The following is a 27,875-nucleotide window of genomic DNA, read 5'->3' as shown; positions in this document are numbered from 1 at the left end:
GTTCTTCTAAGTTGCCCGGTATACTAAGGCGATGAAACTGCTCGGGGAGATTATTTATAAAGCAATCTTTAGTGGTAGACGCGATGGTTCTACGGCTGGGTGGTGGTTTTGCAGCCTTGGCTAATTGTATTATACACAAGACTAGATAATGATCTGATATATCATCGCTCTGCTGTAGAATTTCAACAGCATCAATATAAATTCCATGCGACAGTATTAGATCTAGGGTATGATTACGACAATGAGTGGGTCCTGACACGTGTTGTCTAACTCCAATAGAGTTTAAAATGTCTGCAAATGCCAATCCAAATGCGTCTTTATTATTATCTACATGGATATTAAAATCACCAACAACAAGGACTTTATCCGCAGCCAGTACTAACTCTGATAGGAAATCAGCAAATTCTTTGATAAAGTCAGTATGGTGCCCTGGTGGCCTGTATACAGTAGCCAGCACAAATGTCAACTTACATAATGTTACATAAAGCACCATCACTTCAAAGGAATTATATTTGAAATTCTTTTGAGTGATTCTGAATATATTACTATAAATTACAGCAACACCTCCCCCTTTGCCTTTTTGTCGAGGATTGTGTCGATAATCATAACCTTGAGGACTAGATTCATTTAAAGTAATGTAATCTTCTGGTTTTAGCCAGGTTTCTGTCAAACACAGCAAGTCTAGTTTATTGTCTGTGATAATTTCATTTACAATAAGTGCTTTTGAAGAAATAGATCTAATATTCAGTAACCCAAGCTTTATCATTTGTTTATCTGATTTATCTGTGATTTTCATTTTTTGAACATCAATTAAATTATTACCCTTAAAAGGTTTCGGAAGTTTTTTGTATTTACTAGTTCGAGGTACAGACACAGTCTCTATGTGATAATATCTAGGTGAAAGAGTTTCTATGTGCTGTGCTGTGCTGTGAATTATTTGAGTTCTGTGACATGAGGCGGCTAGCAGACGGTCGGTTTAGCCAGTTTGTCTGCGTCCTGATCTGGGCCCTGGTTTGTCATGTTTCAGCTCTAAGACTATTTGCCAAATTTCTAGATAGAAGAGCAGCACCATCCCGGGAGGGATGAATACCATCTCTTTTCAACAGATCAGGTCTGCCCCAAAAGCTTTTCCAATTGTCTATGAAACCTATATTATTCTGCGCACACCACTTAGACAGCCAGCCATTGAGTGATGATAACCTGCTAACTATCTCATCACTCCGACGAACAGGAAGAGGGCCAGAACACCAGCTGACACTCTTCCTGAGCTCACGTCATTCAAACCCCAGATCACTCAGTGGGATTCAGACAATCAGGAAGAGATGATGAAATTGATATCCACTTGGCCACTCACCACCTCTAACACCCTGGGTAGGACATCAGTGGTACAACACAAGATTACATTAATGGACGACATACCCATCAAATCCCGAGCATATAGAGTGTCTCCTCTCAAGAAACAGGTCATAGAGGAGCATGTTGATAAGATGCTGCAGGACGGCATTGTTGAGCCATCCTTCTCACCTTGGTCATCCCCGGTGGTCCTAGTCCCCAAACCTGATGGATCATATAGGTTTTGTGTGGACTATAGGAAGCTAAACAGCAAGACTGTACCTGACACTTACCCAATGCCCTTGATTCATGACATCCTTGAGTCCCTTGAAGGTGCATCTTGGTTTAGTTCGTTGGATTTACAATCGGGGTACTGGCAGGTGGAGATGAAGGAGTTGAGTCGAGAGAAGACCGCTTTTATCACCACCAAAGGGTTTGATGGAGAGGGTGCTAGCTGATTTGAGGGGGAAAATATGTTTTGTCTATATCGATGACATCATCATCTATTCAAAGTCACAAGAACAACACATTCAAGATATCAACACGGTTCTACATAAACTTACCTAAGCCAATTTGACGCTGAACATGAAGAAATGCCACTTCTTCAAACGCCAGCTCAAATTGTTAGGCCATATAGTCTCTGAGAGGGGTGTGGAGATTGATCGAGGAAAGACCAGGGCTGTTGATGAGTTCCCTCCTCCACAAGATCTCAAAGCTCTTCAGAGGTTTTAGGCCTGGCAGGGTGGTATCATAAGTTCATTCCCCACTTCGCTGACATATCTGCTCCCTTGAACCACCTTAAAAAGAAAGGAGTAAAGTGGGAATGGGCTCCAGAGTGTCAGGCTAGTATGTATGCTCTTAACACTCTGAGGTCGGAAGGTATCGCCGGCGATACCACCCCGTTTTTTTCTTATCAGTGTGAAAGAGACTCAAAATACTCCGTCAAATTTGATCATGCATACTAGTGTTATACATCATTCTAAAGTGTTAAGTGTGTACTTTTATTTGTGTACACTTACAAAAAAAACAAAATGTTGTGCTTTTCGCAAAATAAAGAAAACAAACATGATGTGTGATCTGGTGTCTGCCTCTCAGTGAAGTCAATTCTGAAATGCGTTTTAAAATGATCTGAAACTCAGCAAATACTTGTCACACAGACATGAGAGACATATCTACATAATGCTTAGAATGTCTACTTTTAAATGAAGTAAGTCAAATCAAAAATAAATATTCACAGTTTATGTAATTCGTTTGAAACCAAGGAGAGGTTCCTTCTTTTCCTTCTCACTTCATTATCTGTAATGAGCTGAGACCGCCACACCCCCGCGCCGTTCACATGGTAAATAGTTTAGGTGTAATATATGCATCGCACACGCCCCCCGGTCAGTGCCACAAAACACGAAGTGTCAACATCAGATTCACTCACTGACCGTTCATCGCGTTTTGAGGATGGCACGCTACTCCGACAAAGAGGCTCTTCAGATGATTCTGGACAGCGAGGAAGAATTCACCTTTTCCTCTGAGGAAGACTGCAACTCAGACGACGAACAGTTGCATTTCCAGCAGCGAACTGACCCCGACGAGGATATAATTTCAGAGTAAGTTGTTTACTATAATTATTTTTCTGATAATATAAAACTCGTATTGCATACTATATTGTGTCTAGTTTTGGCTTGCTTGCAAGAAATTGCCTCACAAATACCTCTCTTTTTGTAATGTATTTCGCCCAGTTTTAGTTATGCTAAAATACGGTCTTATGCCTAATGTAACTTGTTTGTGAATATCTGCTTAGGTGTAATATGATGTGATTTAGTGCAAATATATTTTAGTCTACAGTGAAATAATGTGATAGTGTCTAAACACTATTTATTTATATCGGTTTGGGTTAGTTATCGTGCTAAAATACAGCCTAATGCCTAAAATACAGATGTTTGTGAATACAGGTGTAAACGTCTGAAATGCACTGAAAACGTGCGGTCTATGGCCCATCAACAGATAGTACTCGCGGCCTACGGCCAATCAATAGATATTTGTCTGTCCTATGGCCCATTGTCAGCACATATATATATACATACATTGTGCACCCATAATCGCTAATTGCCCATCAGTTTACTTTGGATAATGTATGCTAATAGTTTTTTTGCTTTGTTTAGGAATGTGGCTGCTTCACGATCGCCGTCACCAGCACCGCGCAGAGGGGCACGCAGATCTCGGTCTGTTCTCAGTGCGATCGAGAATCATACAGAGTAAGTATATTTTACAGACATAACTGTATACATCATCTCATTTCAAAACGTATATGTACCTGTATGGCATTACAGAAACTGGTGTCTTTGTTGTGCGTGGTGATAATATAAAACTCATGAGTTTTCAGACTATATTTTAGCTAGTTTTGGCTAGCTTTTGACAGCTTACAGAAAATATTGCCATACAATATCACTTACAAATGTTTGTATATATACTCAAGTGTAAACACTTGTAATGTGATATTCTGTAAACATATTTGTAATATATTTCACCCAGTTTTAGTTAGTTTATCATACACATGGTCTACAGAACATCAATAGATAAAGTTTGTCTGTCCTTTGGCCCATCATCAACATGTAAACATACATTGTGCACCCATAATTGCTAATTGCCCATCAGTTTACTTTGGAGAATGTATGCTAATAGTTTTTTTGCTTTGTTTAGCAATGTGGCTGCTTCACAATCGCCGTCACCAGCACCGCGCAGAGGGGCACGCAGATCTCGGTCAGTTCTCAGTGCGATCGAGAATCATACAGAGTAAGTATATTTTACAGACATAACTGTATACATCATCTCAATTCAAAACGTATATGTACCTGTATGGCATTACAGAAACTGCTGTCTTTGTTATGCATGGCTATAGTGATTGTGTTATCAGCATGCTCACGTTTTTTTTTTTTTTGTTTTTGGACTGTCATATGATGCTGTGACTTCTCTTTTGGACCGTACATTGTTGGGTTCTGGGTACCATGTGTACATGGACAATTTTTATACAAGTCCAAAGCTCTTGAAAGACCTGTTTGCAATGAAGTTTGGTGCATGTGGGACTTACAGGGACAACAGGAAGGACTGCCCTCGGAATGCAGCTAATTCACTCTCTAAAAAATCAGCCAGGGGATCCATCAGATGGATTCGGGATGGACCTCTTGTATTTGTGAAGTGGATGGACACACGAGAGGTATATGTCTGTTCTACCATCCATTCTGCTCATTCAGGAGACTCTGTGCAGAGGAGGGTGAAATCACAAGGAACATGGAGGACAAAGACATTTCCATGTCCTGCACCTGTGACTGCATACAACAAACACATGGGGGGCGTTGACCTGTCTGATCAGCTGATTCAGTACTACACAACACAGCACAAAACCATGAAGTGGTACAGAAAGATCTTTCTGCACTTCTTGGATATTGCTGCCACCAACTCTTTCATTCTGCACAAAGAGCTACATGGTAACATGTCCCATAAAGAGTTCATGGAGCAACTTGTCACAGAGCTCTGTGGTGTGTCACAGAAAGCAGCACGAAAACGGACCAGCAGTGACCATGTACCAGTTCCAGGAGCTGAGCTGACCTCCGATGGCAGGAATGTTGCAACGGCTGGTCGCCGGAACTGTGTGCATTGCAAAGAAGTGCGTGGCAAAAAACAACTAACACCTTGGAAATGCCAGGCATGTGGTGTTCACTTATGTCTCCAGTTGAACAGGAACTGTTTTCAAGAGTGGCACAAAGATGAGTGACTGTGTTCAGATGTGTGTGCTCTGTTGACCACTGCACCACTGACCATTGAGCTGGCAAAGAACATTACTGTCCCTGTCCCCTCCATCCTGGACATTTTTCCTGCATGATCAGCTCTTACAGCTCTTACAGCTCTTACAATGGGCCAAACCACCCATCCTAGACTGTAGATTGTCTTCCACTAAATGTTATTTTATGGTAAAAATATAGTTTGTGTGTTACATAGGTATAAGTAGAATTATATAGGTTATATATTTCTTTGTTTCATGCACTACCAGTCAAAAGTTTGTACACATTTTTAATTTTTTGAAAGTCTCTTATGCTTATCATGCTCAATAAAGCTGAATTTTCAGCATCATTACTTCAGTCTCCAATGTCACATTATTTGTTCAGGCTGCCTCACAGCATTCCACTTTGATGGGCCGTTAGCCACTGGGGGGAGTGTCCTTTGTCTCCCCTGGTGTGAATCACATAAATATTCATGGCCATCACCACTCCCACGCATACAGCAGTGCTGACACAAAAACTGACTTAGAAAATTCAAATCATTATATTGTTGTTTGTGTTAAAGTATTCAGAATAATCTTTACATAATTGCGTAGTAAAAATTCTAGCCTACAAGCTTGATAACTCAAAAGTCTTATGAACAACTATTCAGAATATGTTTTATGGCCTTATTGCAAGGAGATTTTTTTCCCCAAAACGTACTAACCACGCATAATCTTTATTTAAAAAAAAATGCAAACATGTATATCTATATTGCTCACATATTATTGTAGCAGAGTTTGTGCTGAATACAGCAAAATTACATGTTGGGCAATAGTATGATATAAGTAGCTGAAATAAGCACAAATGTCAGGGCATGTCAAAACATCTCAAGGGCCCCAGAATCACTCAGACCTCTGGGGGTTAAACAAAGATTACAGAACTCACCTGTCTTGATACAACCTGACCTCAACAAAACCTTCCAGGTCTGGGCGCCATCCTCACTGAACACTCGGATGAAGGAGAACAAGTGGTGGCGTATGCATCCCGGACCTTAACAGGGGCCGAGAAGAATTACAGCACTTCTGAAAAGGAATGTTTACCAGTGGTGTGGGCTGTTGAAAAGTGGAGGCATTACCTGGAGGGATGTCCTTTTGAGGTTTTCACGGACCACTCAGCACTCTCCTGGGCATTCAACTGCCCTAAAACCTCCTCCCAACTAACCCGCTGGACACTCCGCCTGCAACAATTCAACTTTCAGGTCCATCACAGAAAGGGCTACCTTAACTTGGGACCTGACGCTTTATCCCGGGTCCAGGAGCCACTTTCTACTGATGATGCCCCATGTCTTTCCATGTCATCGCAACATTCGTCCACTTTACCCCACTCGCTGGAAGAAATCGCTCAAGCACAACATTTGGACAATACTATCACTCACCTGCAGTCTGGCATCAAACCTCGATCAGTCAAGGAACAACCCATCACCTTTGAAGACCACCAGGGGGTGTGGTACCGCAAGGTTCCTTTAAGGAATAAGGGAGAGAAGTATCAGTTGGTAGTACCATCCTCGTTAACCACTGACTTCATGCATTATTACCATGATAAAGGTGGCCATATTGGACAGTTGAAAACCCTGCTGAAAATCCTGGTGATGGCATGGTGGCCATCTGTCAGGAGGGATGTGTGGCAGTATGTCAAAGGCTGTGAGGTATGCCAGAAGTATAAACCCAGCAATACAAAACTCTCTGGATTTATGCAGAGTTCACCGATCACAGAACCAGGATACATGCTAGGGGTGGACCTAATGGGACCATTTCCCAGCAGTAAAAAACAGAACACTTACCTCCTTGTCATTGTGGATTACTTTACTAAGTGGGTGGAAATGTTCCCATTGCGAGACGGCAAGACCCAGAAAATAGTGAAAATCCTTAGGGAAAAGATATTTACCAGATGGGGTGTGCCCAAATACCTGGTGTCCGATAGGGGTCGCCAATTTACTTCCAGCCTTGCGTTGCGTTCAAAAATTAACAACAAGCTACCACCCACAGTCAAATCTAACTGAGAGATTTAACCAAACCATAAAGACAATGATTGCTGCTTTTGTGGGTCAACAACATCAGACCTGACACCAGTGGCTGCCAGAGTTCCGCTATGCCATCAACACCGCCCAACAGGAAACCACAGGAAGGACACCTGCTGAGCTCATGATGGGTAGGCAAATTCTAGGACTACTGGAACGCCTAATCCATCAGCCACCTTCACCAGATCAAGCTGCATATTCCCTGGTGGAAAGACAAAACACCATGGCAGAGGAGGTGAACAATAGAATGAGGAGGTGTCAAGCCAAACAAGCTAGGTATTATAATTACCGTCGAAAAAACGGACGTTGTTGTCGTCTGTGACTGGTTATCCTGTTGTGGAAATAATACCCTTTGGATTTATTTCACCATTCACCGGATCCTGTACAGGACAACGCACATCGAGCTCCCGGACTAAAAGCCTTTCCGGTGAGGCCGATTCAACGCACCCACACACATACACTCATACTGTACATTGGACTGAAATGGACTATTCCAACACACATACATCTTTGTATATATATATATATATATATATATATATATATATATATATATATATATATATTGTGGTATATTGTCGTTTCTTGTATAATACACTTTGGTTTGACATTTATTCTGTTTATTTTGTGGAGTATTTTATTCAAACACGTTTAAGAGAAAGGGATTAAGAACCAGGGAGGTCAAAAAACACATGAAGAAGTGTGATGATTATTGACTTTATTCCTGACTAGCCTACTGTGTTTCGAATTATAGGGGTGTAAATAGGACAGTTCATCACGAATTGATACAATATCGATTCTCATAGCCAGCGATTCAATATTTTCCGATACCTCAAAAAGTTCAGTGATACGATTATGATACGAGGTTCCACCTCCCTGCAGTATCCACGCACACAATCACCAGAGTTCTGATCACCGCCACCTGCACGTCATTAACTCAGCAATCACCAGCACCATATAACCACCACACTCACACACAGTCTTTGTCCAGTCTCGTTTGCACTACAACCGCTGTATGCTTACCTTAAGGACTCCTAAACGCCATACTTACCTGCTCCAGTCGTCTCCTCCATCTCCTTCGTCTCCTGTTCTCCTCGTGTGCCTACCTGCCTGTGTGTGTGAGTGTATCCGCCATTATCCTTCAACTCCACTCTCCATCTGCATCTGAAACACATCACAAGGACAGTATCACTCTCTCTCCATCATCCAAGAACTGCTTATCTGCTCATCATTACCATTTGCTCTGCTGTTTCACCAATAAACCTACTTGTATTGCTTTTACTCCTGCCTCCGTGTCTCTGTTGTAACACACACATGCATAATTAAAAGACATTTCGGTAGCACTTTATTTTACAGTACGTGTACTTTCCTGGTACATATATAGTAATTATATTGTACATATAGGTAAAAGAGTGGTAAAACAAGGTACTTACCTGACATGTATGTACATGGAAACTAATAAGAAACACTGCTGTACTTTCCAATGGTACAAACATGGTAACTACTTTGTATTATTGGGTAATAACAGGTATTTACTTGTAGTGTCCGTATTTGATAACTAACAGACACATTACTATACTTACTAATGGTATGTACACAGTAAATATTTTGTACTTACACACAAGTGTGGGTAATAACAGGCACTTATGTGTGGTAACTAGTAAGACACATTACTGTACTTACTAGTGGTATATACATGGTAACTACACAAATAACGGACTCTTACTTAACTACTGTGAAACAAATATGCTTACCAAAATGACACACTGCACTAACTATACAGCACTTCATAGTGTTAATACTTATCAAGTAGTCATTTTAAGCAAGGCTTTTGACACATGACAACTGAGTATACCAAGTACAGTAGTGTTACTGATCTGTATGTATGTCATCAAAATACCCCTATTAAGTGAATTATTGTCCTGTAAAGATTAGGCAAGTTGAACCGCAAAAGTATATCATCCAGTACTCAAGAATCATACCATGCTCATACCCCACCCTATCACTCTAAAAAATGCTGGGTTAAAAAAACCCAAGCTGGGTAAAATATGGACAAACACAGCAGGTTGGGTTAAAAGGCACCTATTATGCCCTCTTTCACAAGATGTAGTATAAGTCTCTGGTCTGGTCAAGTTTCAGCTTAAAATACCCCACAAATTTGCCCCTATTTGGGGTGAGTAAAAACATGCCTTTTACTATATTAATATATTGCTGGCTAAAAAAATAAATCCAAAATTGGTTGGAAAAAATGGCTGGGTGAAAACAACCCAATCCCTGGTTTTGTCCATATTTAACCCAGCAGTTTTTAGAGTGTAAGTAATGTGTAAATTATGCATTAACTAACTGGTATATTCACTAGTACATTCATCATAAGTACATGGAAAAAGGACTGTAAAATAAAGTGCATCCTTGTACATAAACATTACATAGGAATTACCAGATCTTACCAGGTGTAATTTACACATCAACTAACTGCTATATTCACTAGTACGTTCAGTTTAAGTACATGGAAATAGGACTGTAAAATAAAGTGCACCTTTGTACATAAAGATTACATAGGAATTAACGTGATCTTATGAGAATACGTGTGTATTTTTACATAAAATGTGGTTCTACCACATGTACATTTACTTACATTTTCATACACACAAAAACGTACAACACTGACGTATTTAGAGGACTAAGACGTAAAAATACTTATGTATTAATAGCAATAAAAATGTAAATCAAGTAATGTAAAGTTTGAATGTAAATTAATTCCCCTGTAATAAAATCATGGGATTAATGTTTTAAATCTGTTGTATGTATTCAATTGTCATATCAATACATGTTTTTAGTTGCATTTTTTGAATACAGTTTACTCATCTACTTAATATGAAATAACATTTCTGTTCGTGACTTGTAATATTTAGTTTGTTTGCTGTGAGACAGAAGGCGTTTTCTTCTATGCAGTGACTGACAATACACCATAAGATACATCAAAACACAACATATATTCACAAATCACACCCATTTTATTTGTTTGCTGTACTACATGTCTTTAGAATCCATATATTTGTAAGGGACAGATCTAAATTCAGCCCTTTATCCATCAATCTTCATCTTCATTCTCAGCAGCAGTGGCCGTCACAGTCAAAGCTCGCGCTCGTTATAATTTAAATTTAAAAGTAGTGCCACCCTCGAGGTCCGTGTACCCAGCAAACACAGTACGTTGTGACGACGTCGTCAGTTAATCGTAATTTGGTCAGCATGACATTACTTTATGACAACGTTGTGAGGACGTCGTGGTAATGTTCCATTTTTTAGAATCTTGGCTAACGTTCCAGAAACGTCGCGGGCACGTCCTCAAAAGACGTCGCTGGTTAAAACCACAGAGAACGTTGTAGCGACGTGGTCCATAGGTCTCCTGATAACTTTCCAGATATTGCATTAAGCCAACATTATGTTTGTTAATGGCATTTGGATATTATGAGTAAATTTAATTGATTCAAGCTTTTTAAATTAATCGGCATAGTTTTATTTATATTTAAGATATACCTACATATTCAAAAAATATTTGCCAGCAAAACTACCTAACATTTTACTTAATAAATTGTGATTATTCATATGTTTGTGAACAAGAGGTTTATTGAATGACAACGTTGTGAGGACGTCGTGGTAAAGTTCCATTTTTTTTTTTTTTTAAGAATCTTGGCTAACGTTCCAGAAACGTTGCAGGCACGTCCTCAAAAGCCGTCGCTGGTTAATCCCACGGAGAACGTTGTAGCGACGTAGTCCATTGGTCTCCTGATAACTTTCCAGATAACTTTTTGTGTTCAAAATTTACAAAAGTTATACAATGGTAATGTACTACATGAATACATTTTCCAAACCGTGTTTTTGTTGGACCCTGAATCATTATGGTACACCTAGAATAAGTGTTTATATTCTGACTATTTTAGACCAGTCTGGTAGGAACCGCTGCGGAGTAGCACAAATACCTGCGTGACTCGTCATCGACATAAACAGAGAGAAGTAGCTCCGGCTACAATGTTCTTCCGCAAGATGCATGCTGTTCTGTTTCACTGTTAGAGCGGCAAAAGTTATGGACATGTTTATATTCACCTTATTTTCCGCGACAACAAGGGTGGCGCCATTACGTTCGTTTTGTCATCTTACTTCCGGTTGAGGGACCTAAGCTAGTAGTCGCTAGCGGTAATCCTATCCACAAGTTTCCTACGCCCCATGAGGCCTTGCGTCAAACGTGGGAGCATCTTCCGGTTCAAAGTAAACAAGCTGGACGTGACACTCATTCATTCAACAGTTGACAGTGATTCAAGATTTAACGATCCAAACTTGCGAACGTTTGTTTTTTACTTAAAGATTTAAGATTCCGGCATCAATATTTGAACAATGTTTTACAATAAAAAAAAAGTTACAGTAATAGTAATGTATTAATTTATGTCAGGAGTGCACATCAATCATGCTAAATCTAACTGATATTTATATTGACATAAAAAGAAAACACAGACCTATTCAGTTAGGCCTGCTTCCATTTATTTGCGATCACAAAAATGCAAAAAACAATTCCATTAAGGCTTTTAAATCTAAAGGCTTATACATTTAGAAATATATTGATAACATACCCTAAGTTTACGTCATTTTTCTGAGACTTTCTATTGATTTTCCTCTAAAGTATGCGATGATTGCTATCCGAGGATGTTTGCGCGATCTCTCCGTCTATCTATCCTGATCCTTTCAGCCAGAGCAACAGAGGGAGCTCATGAGAAGACAACAAGAGTTATGAGTGATACGAGTTAACCGGAGTGTGAATCTGTGAAATATGCATTTGTCAGGAATCAACAGGCACAGGGAAGAGACAGATAAAACATTAAACCAAATAAATACACGATTATAATCACATAAGAACTGTCTTCATTCCTCAAGCAGTCTCTGATATTTTCCATAAGTGTATTATCGCAGTGGTTAACATAAGTAGCCTTTAGCATCGCATACAGTGGAAACGCGACTGGCTCTGGCACGCACGACACGTTAGGAGTCAATAACATCATAAGGCTTTGGGGGTTGTTCATGTATTGCAGGGTCAGGATGCTCTAGTCATGCAGCAGCACTTTTGTGGAAGGTCAGTAAAGTAAAGAGCAATTAAGGGCATGAAAACTTTTTATTGTATTGTGATATTAATGTAGTAAACTAAGATGTTGTCCCTGAGCACCGTAACGACATCTCTCATAAAGATTTGAAACTTTACAAAGTAAACAATGATCCAAAAAACACTTAGCCTCTTCGCTAATTAGAACACCAAATTCCATTGGTATGCTACTTCCGCCGCCTCACCGGAAGTTGTACCCACGTTCTCTTTTACAGTAGCGCCCTGCGGAAACAGGTGGATAGCTGTAACGGTAGATGAGTATTATATGCTCAGTTAGGGGCTGTCATAACAATTAGATTAAGAAGAGAGAACAGTTGAAACGGCATCAACGATGTTAGAATACAATGTGAAGCGGTCCGAGGTTTGTGGTGCACTTTACAATTTATACCCACCACCTTAAGACGAGGAGCACCTGAGGCAATGGCTGAAGGCGCTAAACTTGAAGTGACCACCCAAGCGCCCTTATGTGTGTTCGTCCCATTTCATGGACGGGAGGCCGACTGACAAACACCCTTTCCCCGATAAATGGCTCAGCAACGATGTTCCGGTAAATAAGTCACGGCGGATGCTGAACAGGTTGTCAGATTCAGGTAAGCTAACTTAGCTAGCCATGTACATGTTAACCTAACATTAGATTTGTGAAGTCCCTTCTATGAATACAGTTAAGAAGAGCAGTTTGCAAAATACAACGAATCTTGCATTATTACAATTGCCACCTATATATTTCATATGTAAGATAGTACAATGGTACATATTTAAGATAGGATTGTGGTACATTATAGTTTAATAATAGCTTAAGTTAGCTACTTACATTATTCCTGTAATTCATAGAGATTGCAGGTGATAGCAGGCCAGCTAGCTACATCTCTCATATTGATATTGACCTAACTATTAACACTAGAGTTTGTGAATGTAGGAGTTTATTGGATGGGGCACGCGCGAGACAAATTCAAAATTTTAAACGAGCAAGTAAAACGGACTTTAGGAGAATCTGAGTACTGTGCATGCGCATCATTTTGTTCGGTAACGGTCGACTTCCAGCAGACGGACACGGAGTAAAAGGTAAGCCCTTTTAATGTGCTTTTATTCATCGTTTTTGCCCACGTGACACTAAATATAATTTGTGATGAGTAATGTTAGTGCAGTGTTTTTGGTTTTCTAAATGTATTTCATAAATAAATTACGTTTGGTTAATGTGCGCACGAGCGCTGTCCCCGTGAGGCGGTCTGAGGTAACATTAAAATCTGAGACACAGTTTTATATTTTTATTTTAGTTATTTTAAGTGTAACGTTCACTGTTTAATGCTATAAACGGTAGAATAATCACTTATATTCGTTAAACGGCAACTGTAGTAGAGTGTTTGTTAATTTTAGACCCTGACTGGCCTCCCTGAAGCTCATATGAACAATATTGAAAATCCAATAAAATCTGTATAAAACGTTTAATTACTTCACAATTTGTTTACTTAAATTCTTTGTAATGACAATGCACCAGCCAAATCAATGATTTAGAGTTGTTTATAACAAAATATTCTCGTTTGTCGCCACTTGCTGGTTTAACGTTAACGTTATGTGTGGGTCTATTCATTCTAATAAATCTAACATACTTTTTATTTTCAGCAGCTGGAGGAGAGACAGCCTGTGCAGCAACAACAAGACAACAATGAGCATGGGTGGGTATAAAATTAATTTCTGAGTTATTCAGTACCAATAGATATAAGGTCCTGGACTAATATTGCTGCTATAGGTATGTATGTAACGTTCAGTCATTAATTACCCTTTATATACAACCACATATCATTCAGATAATCTCCAGGTGGACTGCATGGATCCAGGATCAAGAGATCATTCATCATGCAGACCATGTTCCAGGAGAAGCAGCGTATACTGGGTAACAACTATGCCTCATTTTTCCAATATCACTTAGGTAAGACTAAATGGATTTAAAGTGATTTCAATCATGGGTCATTTGTTTCAGGTCTGCTTGATAATTTTGTTGTCCTGGATGTGAGAACATGGTCAAAAGGTGTGTCAATCAGCATCCAGCCATAAAAGCAGCCTTCTTGTTAAAAGGCTCAGGAGGACAAACAGGTAATTCACAGGGTTGAATTTCACAAGTCAATTACTCAGAGACAAGGAGATGTTAATAATTCTGAATTTGAGGGGTCAGCAATTTTACTATTTGATACATTTACACTTTTCATTTAATTCAGAATGAAATCATTGTGATTGATGAATCTGAATATAGGTGATGTGTACATTTATTTAGAAATCGGATTTGATATTTTAAAATGCACTGTCTGTCCAGAATTACGGACTTTCCCGCTGTTGGTGCGTATTAACCATCATCCTGTTATTGCTTCTTTTCTGCTTCAAAAAGCAGACTTTATATTTATCATTCCAGGTCCTGATTAGGAGACGCAAAGAACATGAAGCTATGTGCCGTGCTGCTTATATTTATCAAGTAGTAAAAATGCTCAAAACTAAACAGAAGCATTTTAAAATTTGATGACAACCGTCATCTAATATTTTATATAGCTTTAGAACAAGCTGAGGGTGAGTAAATGATGATAGAATTTTCATTTTTTGGTGAACTATCCCTTTAATTCGACTGTGCAACTAGTCCGATTACAAATTAATTATTAGGGTCCATGTAAATGCAGCTATTGTATAGTCCCAAATTATACACAATCACATTACATAGGCTGCTTGGCAACCCTATAACTTTTTAAAATCTGAAGCTATAGCAGCAACATTAGCTGTGTTTACATGGGTTCTAATAATCAGACTTTAATCAGACTAGTAGCACAGATGGAATAAAAAGTCACATGTAACTACATTAGTTGAAATGAATTGGCCGGGTCCAATTGACATTTCATTCGGATTGAAAGGGCATGATTAAAGCTTTTTTTAAATCTGTTCGATTAAAACTGTTCGAATCAATTCAACTATCATATACAATCCAAAATCTCCTTCCTCTCATCATCTCATCCGCAAGCTTCTTGTTTTGGGCGTTGAAAGGGGCATTTTTACTGCTTGATAAATATAAACAGCATGACACAAAGCTTAATGTGCTCATCGTTTCCTAATTATAACCTATAATAGATAAATGTTAAGTCTGTTTTTAAAACAAAGAAAAGCTGTGTAGTGCAGTCGTGCAATGTACCAACTGCTTTGACATGATTAACTAACTTGTATGCAAAGGCTCACAAACTACTGAGTGTACAAACTTACAAAGTGTACGCCTGCCTAAAGGGTTAGTTCAAACAAAAATGAAAAAAAAAAAAAAAAAAAGACTCGCCCTTATGTCATTCCGAACATGCAAGAATGTGTTGTTCATCTTCGAAAAATAAGTGAAGATATATTAATGAAATCTGAGAGTTGTCTCCCTCAATTTACACACCATGCAACTAACACTTTGACACTTCAAAAAGTTCATAAAGACGTGAATATGAATGGAGCAGTTTAGTCCAAACTTGAACTTCAAAGAGACTTGTTTGCTTCATGCAATATACAGTTTGAGTTTAGACTTTTATTCACATATAAACATTAATTAGCGAACATAAATGGAAGCTCAACTGTACTTGTTTGTATATGCACTTGTGTATTAAATTTGTTCATTATATAAAGTGATCAAGTTTATTCAGAAAATTTGGACTAAACCCCTCAATATTCATTAGATTAGATTTACGGTCTGTATGAACTTTTGTTTTAAACATCAAAGTGGCAGTTGTGTAGACTGTCAATGGAGGGACAGAAAGCTCTCAGATTTCATTAAATTAGCTTTATTTGTGTTTTGAAGATGAACGAAAGTCTTAACAGGTTTGGAACGACATTAATTCATGTCATGATAAAAACAAATAATGTTGTAACTTACAATATATACATGATATTTCAATGATTTCAAAATACTATCAAAAATTAAAAAAAAAAAAAAAAAAAAATCATAATCACAATTCATTTAGGATACATGAAATATGCCCTTACTGTATTTTTTCTTAAAATATTTTTTTCTTCCTTTCGTGTACAGAAAGATTTATTTTTGAGGAGGCTACAACAATGACTGTAAGGCCGATTATAAATGTAATTTGATACTTTCAACGGATCTTGCCCAAACACGTGGAGTCAGAGCCAGTTGTGTTCAGTCTGTTTATAATCTGTAAGTATTTAAATCCACTTCAGTCGAAGGAAACAGTTTTTAAGTGTGTTGATTTCAGTCTTAGAATGTTTTTTCTAGTCGTTCAGTGTGTCCCCAGCTTGAAGGAGTCAGCAGTGAGTGAAGTAATCATTAAAATGTAAGTTCTTTGAGAATTTGTGCACTGTTTATTATCTAAATGTAATAATGTACACTGCCAGTCAAAGATATTGAGATTTGGAAGATGTTGCAAAATTTGATTCATTCCTTTGACGGAAAATTTTCGGCATCATTTTTCTAGTCTTCAGTGCCACTTGATCTTTCATCATTCTAATATGCTGAATTGATGCTTGGACATTTCTTTTGAAATGTGCTGCTTCATTTTTTTTTGTGTGTTCTTGAGCATCAAATCATCATATTAGAATGATTTCTGAAGGATCATGTGACACTGAAGACTGGAGTTAATTATGCTGAAAATTCAGCTTTGATCACAGGAATAACTTACTTTTAAAAATAGATTAAAATAGAAAACAGTTAATAGTAAAACTATTTTAGAATATTAAAGTAAAACTACTTCACAGTATTATTATTTTACTGTATTTTGTTTTCATCAAATGCAGCCTTTGTAAGTAGAAGAGACTGCTTTCAAAAGTAAAAATGCAACTTCTAACAATGTAATTAAACCTTTCAGCTGCCAGTGGAGGATGATGATGGCAGTGGTGACCAAGGTGACAGTGCAGCTCAGGATGAAGAAGAGGAGGAACATGTAAGTTAAACATGCTTTCCTCATACCTTTCTAACAAACAATAAACCTTACTACAATAACTACTACAATATATTTTTTTTTTTTTTAGCTTCCAGTTTGCCAAAATCCAAAGTGAATATATAGAGACCATCCTCCTATCCTTGCCTCAGAAGAACCTGAGAAATACACTCTTCCTCTTCTCTCACAGCTCTCCATCATCTACCTCTGCAACACTGTTGGCAAGAGTGTTCTACACAGCTGAGGACACGGTAATGAGAGATCTCAAATTCTTCTCATTTTCTTGAACAAAAACTGTACATGTATTTTTGGGTGGGCCAAACTATTATTTGAAGGAATGCTAAAAATCTCTATATTGTTCTTTATACCTATCTTTTACTCTTTATGAATGTCATCTTCTGGATTTTTTTAGCTTTTGAGAAGCTCAATGACTGTATATCTTTGGTAATTGTGATATTGTCTGGCAGTAAAGCAGTATTAAACAAAAATTACCTCAGTATATTTGTAGCAGCTGCCTCATACAGGACACTCAGGAAATGGTTTAAAATATATTTTTTGCAAATAAAGTAATAAAAGATCTGCTGAATCTTTTTCATATCTTTGTCATTTTTGTGCCAAATTATGGATAGTAGTAATCATAAGAGTATATAAATATAATAGAATAAAATCATTATTTAACTATACCTATATAATGATAAAACACTTTGTCAATTAAAAGAATAAAACATTAATTACTGGTTACATTTATTTATTGATTGTATTGTTTGATCTATGAATGTGTTCAATTTATGAATTCATGTGTTAACACTTTACATGGTTAAAACATGGTTACATGGTAATGTTCAAATGTATTGGCTTAGTAATTGTACAAAGTAACAATGCTGATGATTTCATGGATGCAGTGTGTTTCTAGCCATTTTCTATCAGAATTTAATGAGGGTTTATATTGGTTTCCACTACATATTTTGATCTGCAAATGTATTAACCAAAGCAACACAATTCCCTATAACAATTAGAATTTATTAGGTTTTATAGCAGAGAATGAAGTGTTTATCAGTTCTGCATGGATTTCAAGGTTATGGACGGTGCACATTTCCATTCCCCGGAGTAAAGGTGAGAAGCAGATTTTAAGATAAAGGTCGAGGTGGTATTTTGGTCTTTAGGACGTACCTGTCACATTCCAGCAACGTACCACTATAACGTCGCCACGACGAATATGGGAATCACAAATTTACGTCGCTGGAACGTTATTTGGGACGTCGTTGCAACTAATATGAGCCGATCCAGTTACGTTTTCACAACGTGCCAGTTTGGTCGTTGAGACGTACCTGTCATGTTCCAGCGACGTACCGCTGTAACGTCGCCACGACGAATATGGGAATCACAAAGTTACGTCCCTAGAACGTTATTTGGTACGTCGCTACAACGAATATGGTCCGGTCCAGTTACGTCGTCACAACGTAACTGTGTTAGCTGGGTACATTTTGATAGTTTGTTTTCCAATTTGAAATGAAATATGCAGAAAGGAGAAAAAGGTTATTTCCCGTTTTTTCGTTTGTAAAAAAAAAAAAAAACAGAAAAACGAGATTTTGACTCGATTTTCGTTTTTTCAGGTCACGGAAAGAAAATGGAAACACGACTTCAAAACTCGTTTTCCACATGTAGGCGGTCATTACACCCCCCTTTCAGCCGACTGGTCAATCAAATCTGAGCCAGTGACATCATCTTCAGTTCTTTCAACAAAATAACAGTCCTCTGCCGCTATATCAGTAGATGTCATAAATCGGCTTTCTTCTGTGCAACCTAACGCGTATTTCACAGAAATATTTATTTCAGAAATGTTAATCAGCACACAGACTGTTGTAATGCTGTTTGTAGTTTAATATGCATAGTGAAACTGCACTACCCACACAGAGGAGTGGATGAAAAGCACAGATCTAAAAAAATATATATATACAGTTTTTATTTTATTCTATTTTGAATAAATAGAATAAATCACAATAAATAAGTAGTGTAAGCAATTTTGAAAAACGAACAATAGCTCATCTCTCTTTATTTATTTATTTTATATAGCCTAACATTGCCTGCTAAATATAAGCTAATGTTAATAACCCTTTGGTTAAAAGATTGAGGGAATATGTAAAGATCAAACATTAAAGATCAAAATTACAGCTACATAGCTATTTTAGTTATGACAAAAATAATAGCCTATATAAATGTTAAGCCAAAACTAATTAATTTAAAGCTGAACTGAAACCGTTAACTACCTCTCAAATTTGACACAAATCCAAATGTTTCAATATTCACGATTTGGAGGTTATACTATATTTATTATTTAAACGCTTTTACTGTAGCCTACATAGACTACTTAAAATGAGCAGTATAACGTTTTATATATTTGGTTGAATGTATGTTATTTTGACAGTTACAGGCTGTGATGTCAAATTACTAAAACTGATGTTGCACATGAGGCGCCGACGCGTTCACTTGAATTTTCTTATCCTAAAAGCGGAAACAGCTGAAAATACTAAATATATGTAACACCATTCGAATCTGTGAAGTGTTAAATAGGCCTATTATTTTTGTACACTCACAATAAAAACAAAACATTGCTCGTAAAATAAACAAAGAAATTTTCTGCTGTCTCGGTTTCCTTTCTGTGAACTACTCAAAAATGAACCGACACTCATATTGTCGCATTTTTTCCCCTTTCATTTTGGTAATATGTTAATTACTTAAGTGAAATAAATTTTGCGCATAGACATAGGCTATTTATTCCTTTTATATAATTGAATCCTTTGTTCTCCATTCACAGAATCGCTGCAGGTGCGTGATGATGATGAATCCTCATGTTCTGTTGTTTATTCTGCTGTTTGTTCATGTAGGCTAAAACTAAACCCTTGGGATTTTTTTTAATGATTCACAGACATTTATCAAATTTCGTTTAATTCTAATTAAATATAATCTTGTCGGTTAATGAAACGATGATCGCATCAGTTAAAAAGTCAGGGGGAAAAAAACAGTAATTATATTGACAAAGCAACAATAATTTTCGTTTAGTTTAAGTTTTTCAACTGCATACAGTGAATTTTCCCGCTGTTTAAGCCACGAATATTTACAAAATAAAATAATTACAAAGATGATAAAAGATAATAAAATAATTACAAAAATAATAAAAGCTCTATGTTTAATATACGAGAGTTTTTGTTTTGCTGTTGTCCACTAAAGCAATTGACGCAGAATCGCCAATAACCGTTAAATCGAAATTGAAAGTAAAAGGTTCAGGGCCATTTATAGCTAATTCATTCAAAAGCGAAGGAAAGACAGAAATAGTGAGGATAGCAAGTAAACTGTGACATATAGGCTAATAATGTTCACTGTGTTCATAAAAGTGTTTAATTTAAGAGATAAAATTAGCATGGCCATCTATAAGCTAAGAAAAACTAAAAAGCCCCCCGATGGTGATACCGTTATTCGTTGTTGCCACCTAGTGGATAGCCTATTTTCTAATATGACTGCATAGTCTACTGCAAGGAATGCGTCTGCTAAATGATTGAATTTAAATGTATAAAATGTAAACAAAACATTAAAATAAGACAAAAAAAAAAAAAAAAAAAAAATGAGTGCAGTAGCCACTGATCTATAATAGAGAATAGTCTATCATTATGTATAGCCTATTGATCGGTGTTAGTAGCCCAAAGGATGTCATGTGCTTGGTAACAGATGTAGAGGCATTTACATTTTACATTTTAAAAACACAATGACAGCTTAAAAACAGACTTAATTAAATTTACTGTAGAGTTTTTAAACTCTTTTTTTATCTGTGCAAACATATTTCTGTGAAATACGCGTTAGGTTGCACAGAATAAAGCCGATTTATGACATCTACTGATATAGCAGCAGAGCAGAGGACTATTATTTTGTTGAACGAACTGAAGATGACGTCACTGGCTCAGATTTGATAGACCAATCGGCTGTTTCCGTTTTCTATCCGTGAACCGAAAAAGACGAAAATCGTGGCAAAATCTAATTTGTCCGGTTTTTTTTAACAAATTAAAAAATGGGAAATTACCGTTCCCTTTCAGTCGGTCACGTTCGACGTACGTCAGTAGTGACCGACGAATTGGGATATCGCTTAGAGAGCCCTATCATCTTCGTGTAAACTAAAACAAGCCAATGGAATTGGCGTGCGATATTTGCATAATGCGCACCGCCCCCGTCAGGTGTATATAAATAGGAAGCAGATGCAATCGCACTCTGTCTTTCGCTTCGGAGCCACTGGTGTCCTGTTTTAGAAGACTCCTTTCTTCGTTTGTTTTATTCTAAAACATTGCCTCAGAAGAGGATTTACAGCGAGCTTTCAGTGCTGGTGAAAGGGCACGTTCAGCGAGGTCGCGAGTCTCCGAGGAGCTGAGCTATAAGCTCGAAAACTGCTGTTTTCACAGCAACACAAAGAGTGTGTGCGTGTGTAGCGATTTGGGCCGGTTCCTCGGTGTGTCAGGGAGTGATGTACCTGACACATCGCGTCGCTCCCTGGGTGCTTCAGCACGAGTGAGTTGACTTCCCCTTCTAAAAGAGCTTTACAGACGAACCCTGACAGTATGTCATTTCGTCTGTGCGTTAATGGGTGCGGTCGTTCCCTGGTCCCTGCTGATGGGCACAATCGTTGCATCTCGTGTTTGGGCATTCTGCACGCTGAAGCAGCTTTTGTGGATGGTTCATGTTCCCATTGCGGGAACATGACTATCGCGATGCTGAGGTCGAGACTCTCCTTCCTGAAGTCTCAGGAAGCGGGGGTCCCCTCTCCTATGCCGCGTACGACCGTTCTTTCCGGCCCCGGGAACCGGAATGACGGTACGGCGCTGTATAGGAAGGGTGACCGGAGGATTACGGTCAGGGCTTCCCCGCCGAGCGGAAACGCTCCTCGGGCCCCTGCCGCCTCATCAGCACCGCAACCCATAGTGCCACCGTTGGTTTCCGCTGGGCCCTCTACGGACTGTCCAGCCGTTACCTTTGGTGTGCTGGCGGCGGATCGGATGTCGATCGCTGCATCAGAAGGTGAGCCTGAGTCCTCGGGGGAGGATTCGGACGCGCTGCCGCCCGGGACGGTAGCGTTGCCCGAGTCGGATCCCGAGCTCACGGCTGTGCTCTCCCGGGCCGCCTTGTGCGTCGGGCTTGAGTGGAACCCTCCACCCTGTCCCGGCCCATCTCGGTTGGACGATTGGTACTTGGCGGGGGGTCGTGCTGGTCAAATCCAGCGTCCCGCCCCAATGCCTTTCTTCCCGGAAGTACACGATGAGGTGACCAGGTCTTGGCAAGCTCCGCATGGGGCTCGTACAGGGCCTGGTCCCTCGTCCGCCTTCACCTCCCTGGACGGCGGGCTAGCCAGGGGGTACGCGAAGATCCCGCCAGTCGAGCGGTCTGCTGCGACGCAGTTGTGTCCAACGGCCGCTGGCTGGCGCGGTGAGCCGCGTCTCCCGTCCCAGGCCTGTGAATTCTCAGCCGGTCTGACTGAGAAAGCTTACAGTGCCTGTGGGCAGGCTGCCTCTGCCCTGCACGCGATGGCCCTTTTGCAGGTCTATCAGGCAAAAGCGCTGTCGCAGATGCCCCAGGAAGGTCCTGACCAACAGCTGCTTGGGGAGCTGCGCGCTGCCACTGACCTTGCCCTCCGGGCAACGAAGGTGACAGCGCGTTCTGTTGGCCAGGCGATGTCTACTCTGGTAGCCCAGCAACGCCACCTCTGGCTGACCTTGGCAGACATGAGGGAGACCGACAAACATCGGTTCCTGGATTCCCCCGTGTCTCCGGTCGGCCTTTTCGGCGACGCGGTGGAGAGCTGTGCCCAACAGTCCTCCGCTGCACAGAAGCAGGCTGAGGCTATCAGACATGTCATGCCACGGCGGTCCGCTGCTGCCTCCACCCAGCCGCCCGTGGCTCAGCCTCAGCCCGCTCGTCCGCCCCTGCTAAGTTGGCAAAGCAGCAGCCTACACCAGCCAAACAGCACACTGCTGCCTCGCAGAGTCCGACCCCACTCCGGGCCGCCCTCAAGCCGTCCGAGTCGGGTCCCTCTCTGCCTTGCTGCCCCACCCCCGGTGCGTCTGTGGTGCCTTTGGTCCCGCTGGCTCAGTGTCTGGAAGCGTGGATAGCGCTCCCCAGCCTGTCCAGTTGGCTCATTCGTACTATCAGACTCGGCTATGCGATTCAGTTCGCCCGGCGTCCCCCGGTCTTCAGGGCTGTCCACTTCACTCAGGTGTCGTTGGACAGTGCTCCTGTTCTCCGGGTGGAGATTGCTGTCCTCCTGGCGAAGGGTACAATCAAGCCGGTCCCTCCAGCCGATATGAAGTCGGGGTTTTACAGCCCCTACTTCATTGTACCGTAAAAGGGCGGTGGGCTACGGCCAATCCTGGACCGTCCCCAGGATTGGTTTGCAGCAATAGACTTGAAGGATGCATACTTTCATGTCTCGATTCTGCCTCGACACAGACCCTTCCTAGGTCGGTCTGCGTTCGAGGGTCGGGCATGTCAGTACAAAGTCCTACCCGACATGGTTGTAGCTCCCAACCGGTTGGGTCTTCAGGTCAAGTGGGACAAGAGCAAACTCGCCCCCGGGTAGAGGATCTCTTGTTTCGGTCTCGAGCTAGACTCGGTCGCACGGACTGCGCGTCTCACCGAGGTGCGCGTCCAGTCGGTGTTGAACTGCCTGAGCTCGCTCAAGTGCAGGACAGCGGCTCCACTGAAAGATTTTCAGAGGCTCCTGGGGCATATGGCATCTGCAGCCGCGGTAACGCCGCTCGGATTGCTTCATATGAGACCGCTTCAACACTGGCTCCGCGGCCGGGTCCCGAGATGGGCGTGGCAGTGCGGCACGCTCCATGTCCCTGTGACACCGAGCTGCCGTCGCACCCTTGTCCGGTGGTTGGACCCTTCGTTCCTGTGGGCCGGAGTACCCCTCGAACGAGTGTCCAGGCACGCTGTGGTCTCCACAGATGTCTCTGCCACGGGATGGGGGGCCACGTACAACGGGCATGCAGTGACAGGTCTTTGAACGGGGCCTCAGCTGCATTGGCATACCAATTGCCTCGAGTTGCTAGCGGTTCGTCTTGCGCTGGCCCGCTTCAAGGAGCTGTTGTTAGGCAAGCACGTTCTAGTCCGCTCACTAAGCACTGCGGCCGTTGCGTACACCTACCGTCAAGGTGGTCTACGCTTCCGTCGCATGTTGCAACTCGCCCGCCATCTCTTGTTGTGGAGTCAGAAGGATCTGAGGTCCCTTCGGGCCACTCGTGTCTCAGGTGTGCTCAACCGTGCAGCCGACGAGCTGTCACGGCAGCATCTACTTGCGGGCGAGTGGCGGCTCCACCCCCAGGCGGTCCAGCTGATTTGGCAGCATTTCGGCGAGGCCCAGGTAGTCCTGCTTGCCTCCCCGGAAACTGCCCTCCGCCAGTGGTTTTATTCCCTGACCGGCGGCACGCTCGGCACGGATGCCCTGGCACACAGCTGGCCCCCGGGTCTGCGCAAACATGCGTTTCCCCCAGTGAGCCTTCTCGCACAACTCATGTGCAAGGTCAGGGAGGACGGGGAGCAGGTTCTGTTAGTGGCTCCGTACTGGCCCACTCGGACCTGATTCTCAGACCTCATTCTCCTCGTGACAGCACCTCCCTGGCCGATTCCTCTGAGGAAGGACCCCCTGACTCAGAGACGGGGCACCCTGTGGCACCCGCGTCCCGATCTGTGGAACCTCCACGTGTGGTCCCTGGACGGGATGCGGAGGTTCTGAGTGATCTCCCGCAAGCGGTCGTAGACACCATCACTTCCGCTAGAGCTCCTTCCACTAGGAATCTCTACGCGCTGAAGTGGAACCTGTTCGTCGAATGGTGCGCCTCTCGCCGAGAGGACCCCCGATCATGTTCGGTCGGATCCGTGCTTTCCTTTCTGCAAGATGGGTTGGAGCGAAGGCTGTCTCCCTCCACCCTCAAGGTGTATGTTGCCGCCATTGCCGCACATCACCATGCAGTTGAGGGTAAGTCCCTGGGGAAACACGATCTGATCGTCAGATTCCTGAGGGGGGCCAGGAGACTGAATCCTCCTCGCCCTTCCTCCGTACCCTCTTGGGATTTGACCCTGGTTCTCACAGCTCTCCGGGGTCATCCCTTCGAACCTTTGCAATCAGTCGACCTGAAACTAATGTCTCTTAAGACGGTTCTTCTGGTTGCATTGGCTTCCCTGAAGAGGGTAGGGGATCTGCATGCATTTTCGGTCGACGAAACATGCCTAGAATTTGGGCCCGGTGCTTCTCACGTCATCCTGAGACCCCGGCCTGGATACGTGCCCAAGGTTCCTACCACTCCCTTCAGAGATCAGGTAGTGAACCTGCAAGCGCTGCCCTCGGAGGAGGCAGACCCAGCCCTAGCTTTGCTCTGTCCCGTCCGCGCTCTGCGCGTTTACGTGGACAGAACGCGAAGCTTCAGGACCTCAGATCAGCTCTTCATCTGTTACGGAGGCCAGCAGAAGGGAAAGGCTGTCTCCAAGCAGAGGATGGCCCACTGGATAGTGGATGCCATCGCCTTGGCGTACAAATCCCAGGGCGTGCCTTGCCCGCTCGGGTTGAGAGCCCACTCCACCAGAGGGGTGGCCTCTTCCTGGGCGCTGGCTCATGGCGCCTCGCTGACAGATATCTGTAGAGCTGCGGGCTGGGCGACACCTAACACGTTCGCTAGGTTTTATAGCCTACGTGTAGAGCCGGTATCCTCGCGTGTACTCGCATCCACTAGTCGGTAGACGTGTTGTACCCACTCTAAGTGTCGGCTTGCAATGCCATTCCCGCCACTGGCCGGATACGTGCATACTTTCACTCCAGTCGCGTTCCCCGCTTGGCGAACCCTGTCGAGTTCCTCCGCCTCCCCCTTCGGCTCGGACATTGCGGAGTGTCTGATGCCAGGCCTACATCCGTCGCTGACGCTGTCTGTTGGCTGGGGCCCATATGTCGTGACCCCTCTACGTGAGCGGTCCCATATGTGTATTTTCCACGGTTTAAAACTCCCTACGGGCCGAGTCCGTGTCTTTCCCTTAGCAGAGCCAGCTCTGCTGTCACCTGTCAGATGAGTCTCCCCCTAACCAGGTGGAGCCATCCCAGGGACTCCATATGCGTACTGCCCCCCCGGGCCAGTCCATGTGTGTATTCCCACATAAACTCCTCCCCCATTGGGTAGGTAGTGGTCTCCGCAGCGTCCCTTATGGGTTCGCTTTCCCAGTGTGTCTAGTTTACTTAGTGGGTAGTGGTTAGACAGCAGTAGACTCTCTCGGTGTAAGCTCGCCCCCTTCACCGCCAGCCGGTGCTATGGGCGGCTGAGCTTGCGCTGGGCACTGGAAGGGGTTTTGTAACTGTGGCGCTTTAGTTGGGATCCCAATTCGTCGGTCACTACTGACGTACGTCGAACGTGACTGACTGAAAGGGAACGTCTCGGTTACGTATGTAACCCTCGTTCCCTGAAGGAGGGAACGGAGACGTACGTCCCGTCGCCACAGTTTCTGTACCCTCGCTGTAGCGCGGACACCAGTTGTCTCCTCAGCGAAAAACAGAGTGCGATTGCATCTGCTTCCTATTTATATACACCTGACGGGGGCGGTGCGCATTATGCAAATATCGCACGCCAATTCCATTGGCTTGTTTTAGTTTACACGAAGATGATAGGGCTCTCTAAGCGATATCCCAATTCGTCGGTCACTACTGACGTACGTCTCCGTTCCCTCCTTCAGGGAACGAGGGTTACATACGTAACCGAGACGTTTTCTCGTTTCTGCGTATTTAATTTCAAATTGGAAAAAAACTATCAAAACGTACACGGACCCCTCGAGAAGCGTTACGACGTGGTTTATGGCACTGATATCAAACGCTCATTGGCTCTCACCTGCTTCATCACAGATTGCGACATGCCGTGTTTCAGTGGATTGACATTTGAATGAGTGCACGCCTTCACGCAGAGAAGCCGGATTCATCATATTCTGCTCTGTAAAAAACTATTATTTACCGCCAGAGAGGACTGCGACTGCAACTCATCATCATTTGAACTACTTTTGGTACAACATTTTCGCAATAAATTAATTGTTGTGTTTACACTTGTTTGTCTGTCATTCTTTTATTTAAAACAGTACAGGATTTTAATAAATGTTTATGGGTAGGTTTAAAGGTAGGTGTAGGATTAGCGGCTCAAAATATCGTTTTAATGTTATATTTTTTACTAAAATTGTAATTTTCCTACACATTTCTGTCCATTATGTATAAAATGGGTATGTTTTGGTTCAGGATGGGGTTTAGGGATCTTACATTTATCTACAAAACGATAAAAGGGGAAATTATACATATATCTTTATGACATGAAAGATTCGTAAATATTTTAAATTTTTTCATTAAGTATTTTTATGTTTTAGTGCTATAAATATGTCAAATATTGCACGTTTTAGCACCTTTATAAATGTATAAAAATGTACGTTTTGTGTCTTTGAAAGTTACGTATGCTCTTACCAGGTGTAAATTACGCATTAACTAACTGGTATATTCACTAGTATGTTCATAGTAAGTACATGGAAATAGGACAGTAAAATAAAGCGCATCCTTGTACATAAACATTACATAGGAATTACCAGCTCTTACCAGGTGTAACTTACACATTAAC

Source organism: Chanodichthys erythropterus, chromosome 19 (genome assembly GCF_024489055.1).
Source record: "Chanodichthys erythropterus isolate Z2021 chromosome 19, ASM2448905v1, whole genome shotgun sequence".
In the NCBI taxonomy this organism is placed as follows: domain Eukaryota; kingdom Metazoa; phylum Chordata; class Actinopteri; order Cypriniformes; family Xenocyprididae; genus Chanodichthys; species Chanodichthys erythropterus.
The sequence above is the reverse complement of the archived record's forward strand: the minus strand, read 5'-3'. Positions refer to the sequence as shown.